Raw genomic sequence first — 5,831 nt, 5'->3', positions numbered from 1 at the left:
GGATTCAATCTCCAGGTCATCCCGACACTGGAGCCAGTGCTCTTACTCGCTGTGCTACCTGGCCACCCCACCATTGTGTCTTAAATGGAGTTTAACATGGCTCTCAATCTAACATCTTCCAAGTGAATTAACAAGCACTTGGTTCCATCTCCCATTTGCATGGTCAGTATTTGGCATAAGAGCCAACTTGCATGGAGCACTGATATTTGTACCCTTCGTGGATGGATTAGTTTATTTGTTCAGCAAGAACAGTTAATAGACTAAACCATTGTTTGGGATCAAGTGTTTATTGTTCGGAGTTTAAACATCAGAACACATGGTGAGGAAAGCTGGGGGAAAGGAGGCAATGTGATGCAGGATTTGAATCCTGGAGAGTAAGAAATTACAACTATAAAAAAAATTTTTTTTAAACCATTGGAAGGCTCCCAGGAACCAAAGCAACATGAAACAAACAGAACCCATTCTACCCCTTACTACTTCAGCATGTGAACCTCTCTGAGTCTCAGGTTCTTCATTAATAAAATTCAGAATATGATCTTAAGGGTCCCTTCCAGCTAAATCCATGAGCCAAGTTATCCTTCTGCTTTTCTCCTTACCACGCATTCTTACCCCTTTTGGGGTCACAGTCCTCTTTGACAACGTGAGAAAGTCTATGGACCCCCTCCCCCTTCTCTGAATGATGATTGTGAGCAAATGAAATAAAATACATAGAAATTCAAAGGAAACTAATTATACTAAGATACAGTTACCATTTTTTTAAAGTTCCCAAACCTCAAGTTAAGGATCCTTGCCTTAGGGGACCAGAATCTCTCCAAGACAGGACTTAGAACTGGGGACACCTAAATTTTAACCAATGGGTCTTGGAGCTGAGCAGCTCTGCTTCACTTAGTCTCCCTCAGAGATCGTGAGCTCCTCAAGGACAGGGCCCATCTTTAGGTTTTCTTCTTACCCCCACCACTTAGCACAGTGCTGGGCGTATAATGGACACTTAACAAATGCTTATGGACAGATTGACTTCAATCAGTCTGGATTTTCAATTGTGGAGAGCTCACAGTCTTTGCACAGGCACGAACAGCAGTAAACATATGATGTCATCACCACCATGTTTATATGAGTGAAATCAAGTTTTAGTCTATGTCAATAGCCTTGAGGTGGTAAAGGAACCACAAAATGGTAATAAGGAAGGAGGAAATTCATCTTAACCATCATCGACAGAAGACCTGCTTCAGTTCAGTGAAGAACCAGCAGGTGGCAGTAGTGGAGAGCCAGCAAATCGCAGTGCAGACTAACCACGACCCAAATGAGAAAATCAGCATCACTGGGGAAGCCTGAAGCAATACATTTGAAGGCAGAAAGATGGCCCGGCAACCTCTAAGAGCTATCTAGGCCCTATATGTTCTATAGACAAAGTCTCTATATAGGTTTTCTCCTCCCATTGGTGGCGTGAAAATTTAAAGGATGGGGAATTTCCCATTTTTTTTATCCTGCCATTCTGTTTGAGCTAATGGTTTTCCAGTTCATTCTGGTTAAAAATAGGGGGCACATCCATTGGGGGCTCCTGAGATATATAGTATTGAATAAACAGTGACTCAAAACATGCCCTGATCCAGGGTAGATTCCCTGGACCCACACTAAGATAGGGACTAGACTGACAATGTTATCTAAGAAATCAGTAGTACCATTCAAAATGCCTTGATTCAGTACTTCAAGGAGTCTCGATTTCATCACTGACTGAGGCCCTTTGGGGCTTTCCTAGATATTATAGCCAAAGGAAAAACAATTTAAAAGTCAGTCAACTTTTTGATCAAAGAGTCTCTGTCAACTTAGCTGGACTAGACCTAAAACAAAAGACACAATTCATCCCTGAGTCAATTCTTGAGTCCTTTCCAGTCTCATAGAAGAATATAGACTTCTAGGTCCCCTAGTGACTTTGGTGACTTATGAGGAACTGGAAGAGGGCCCAGTGAAATGGTCCTGGAACTTACTTCACACTCATATGTACAAAACTCTTCCCCTTAGATAAAGTTCATATGTAAAATTTGTACCTATAAACTGTCCTTCTTTAGATGATAAATAATCAAAAAATATTTCCACAGGGTAGAAAAAAGGGATTGATCTAAGATGTAATTGAATAGGAATCAATTTTAAGTCTTAAACTTGGGCTTAAATAAATATAACAATTTTATTACAGAATAGGGGAGATACGGCTAGCCAATAGTCATAATAAAGTGACCTGTGAGGAAGCAGAGGTTTGAGGATCTTGCAAGCTCAATATAACTCAGCAGCGTGACAAGTAGCCACAAATATCTACTTCATTTCAATTTGATTGGGCAGCATGGTCTAGTGGATGTGTGTAGCAGCAAGTGTCCCCAGGGTTTGCTGCCAACACAGGTTCTTAGATCTGCTTTGTTAAAGGAAAGCAACTCAAAATGGGTTAACAAACTTACTTTAATCAGTCAGACATGTATCGTTTACCTAGTTCAGGGGAAAAAGGTCAGCACCCTGAACTTCAGAGTATACAGACAGAACTATCAAGACAGAAACAGATCAAGTAGACAGATTTCCAAACTGTCCAACCATTACATCCATACCAAATCAACATCTGGGTTTTTCAAACACAAGGGAGGGCTCTAAACAACAGCTTCCCAGAATCTCATCTGATCAAATCACAGAACACTTCTCAAAGTGAGCCCTGTGATTTGGAGGCTAGGCGCCTTTTCACTGCAAAAAAAGAGTGGCCGCAGGTGCTCTGGGTCCAAATTCGCACACAATCTCCCTAGCTGAAGGAAAGGGAGGCTTTCTAAAAAGAATTGACACCTGTCCCACCTACCTGCTCTCCTCTTCTCTCCCGCCTCCAGACACAATTCTCCAGTCCTGCCAAGGGAAGCATGTCTCATGCCAAAGGTCCTCGGGAGGTGTTGGGGCAGGGAGTGGGAGGGAGCTGAAATCAAATAATGGAGGAGAAGGAGAAATAAGGAAGTTTTGGGCTTCATTCATTCATTCGTTCATTCATATACTCATTACTTCATGGAGAGTCAAGGAGGATATAAGGAAATCTGAGTCTCACCTATGAGCAGAGTTGTGGTGGTCTCTCCAATTAGCCCATCTTCTCACTACCTGGGCCACTGCAGAGAAGGGTATCTGAACTTTCCTGCTTGCTGGTGGGGGCTCTTATTCCGTAGGTGTCAAGCGCTTTCTTTTAGTCTTTTCAATGTTGCAGTGAGGCGCGGCTATGCTTGAGGGGATGAGGTAGGAGGACCTGGACCTTGGACCTCGAACCTCGAGACTTGCACCTTGCTCCCCTACTGATCTTTTAAGAGCAGGCGGGCTTTCCCAAACATACTGCTGCCCTTCTATGAACTGTCTGCATAGCCTCTACTCTCCCCACTCTTCAATCTCTTCCTCTCCCCTTCTTCCCTTTCTTCTTCCTTCCTTTCCTTTCTCCTGCTCTCCTTTCTTTTCTTCTGGCTTTCCATTCCCTCCCTTCATATTCCCTCCCCTTCCCTTCTTTCCTCCTCCTGTCTCCTCTCCTCTCCTTTCCTTCTCCTCTCCTCTCCTCTTTCTTCCCTCTCCACTTCTATCTTCTCTTCTCCCCATTCTCCTCTCCGAAAAAAGTGTGAGTGTGTGTGTGTGTGTGTGTTTAAGGGAATTTTTACAAACTGATGTTCAAATCTAGTGTCCGTGTTGTGTGTTCTCCATGATTTCCAAAGTGAACCCTGGCTCACAACTCTCAGATCATACTACAACCAAGGGAAAAATTGCAAAGAAAAAAACAGCAAATCCACACCTTCCTAGTACTGTTCAGTAAACACTTAGGTAAAAAGCAACATTTTTGGTGTTGTTTTAAAAATTCAATTCAACAAATATTTATTAAGTTCCTAAAGTTTGCAGTGCATTCTGACAGAAGATGGGAGAAACACACACCTAATAGAACTCATGATCTCTCTCCCCATGGAGACTTAATTAGAGGCCAGGACATCTGCAACATTCACTACTTTATTTTTATGATTATATTGGGTGCATTTTGCTACTACTCCATATGTATTTTTTTCTTACAGTCTTTTGTAAAGCACTGAACAGTCCATATCATGTCTAAATTGGAAACACACGGAAAAGCACATAACCAGATTACCTAGCGTCATTGCATGAGAATTTTACATAATTAGGCTTTAGAAAAGGCTTTGAAGAGTCTAGTTATTTTTTAAATTTATTTATTTACTTTGAGTTTACAACATTCCGTTTCACAATCCCTTGAGTTCCAAATTTTCTCCCCTCTCCCCCCGCCCCCCCACCATGGAGACATGCAAGCCAATATAGGTTCTACAAACACCTTTGCATCAAACATTGGTCAAGTTGTAAAGAAGGATTATAACCAATGGAGTGAACAATGAGAAAGAAGGGACAAAAAAAACACAAAAGAGAGAGATCAAGGAGTTTGCTTCAATTCACATTCAGATTCTGTAGTTCTTTTTCTGGATGTGGATAGCCCTTTTACGTCATGAGTCTTGGAGTTGTCTTCTAACCTCGCATTGCTGAGAGGAACTCAGTGTATCAAAATTAGCTGTCACAGATACGAAGTGTCTGTAATTGTGTACAAAGTTCTCCTGGTTCTGCTCTCCTCACTCAGCATCAGTTTATAGAAGTAGCTTTTAAAATAATGTTTCACTCATGGATCTACTGCCCCCAAAAGACCCTGGATCTGATTCTGGGACCTGAACCCCTCCCCTCTCCAGAAAAACTAGGTCCCATAGGAAACTTCATTCTGCTTCCTGTTAAACAGGGGAGATGCTCTTGGTCCTGAGACTTGACTGAGCTGCTGTCGGGATACAGTGGGAAAATAGATGGAAAAGGGCATTGAAAGTGGCATAATCCTTCTAGGCCATATGGTACTTATTATCGATGAGAATTTTACAGGCCAGAAACACTGTTTGACTTAACCTCTGCAGCAAACTTCACTGGATTATCAAAGGCCTTAGTGATGGGTGCTTCTTGAAACTAATGCAGGGCAGTCCTGGATCCTTAGGCACATTCCCTGACACATTATGGTGAAGGAAGATCAGGTTTGGGTTTCTTTTTCTTACCATCCCCAAGTACTCCCATCTCAGTGACCTTCTGCTTTGCTTCTTACATATTTTCAGAAGCTCAAAAGGCCTAGTCTCCATTTGAAGAGAAAGCAGGATAGAAATAAAAAACTGGAATGGGGCAGAGCCAATATGGCAGCATAGAAGCAGGAAAACTCCATGAGCTCCTCCATAACTACCTCAAACACCGACAAATATGATTCTAAACAAACTTTAGAGGTACAGATCCCATAAAGTGAAAGAGAGAAACAAATCTCCTGCCAAAGGCAGCCTGGCAGGTGGACAGAAAGGGTCCGTCAAGCATTCTGGGAGCTGAGCCAAGCCCTGCATGAGCCTGCAGTTTTAGCCTGAGGATGGCCCCGACCAGCAGCAGCTGGAGCAGATATCAGGATGGGAAGATTGGATCACCAGTAGCTGTGGTGGTTTCCAGAATTATCAACTCATAAATGCCAAAGACAAAGTGAGACATCAGTGTGGACTTTGTGGGAACAGGGAGACCTAGAGCACAGTATGGCTTCTGCCCCTAGGGTAAGAAGGCAAGAAGTGGTAGAGGCACCATGCAGAGCTCCTGGCCTGCAGATTGTAGGGGAACCAAGCAACCAGTCTGAGGGTAATCGCTCTTGCATTAATCTGCTTGGATCTGAATCACTGTCTTGGGTGGAGATCCTGGGGTGTGTGATCAAGTGCCACAGCATGTGGAGGCTTCTGAGAGGGCACCCAACTAATAGCTCTGGCAGCTGCAAAAATTCC

Source organism: Petaurus breviceps, unplaced genomic scaffold (genome assembly GCF_028583685.1).
Source record: "Petaurus breviceps papuanus isolate PSGF00001 unplaced genomic scaffold, PetGlider_PUasm1.0 173, whole genome shotgun sequence".
Classification (NCBI taxonomy): Eukaryota; Metazoa; Chordata; class Mammalia; order Diprotodontia; family Petauridae; genus Petaurus; species Petaurus breviceps.
The sequence above is the reverse complement of the archived record's forward strand: the minus strand, read 5'-3'. Positions refer to the sequence as shown.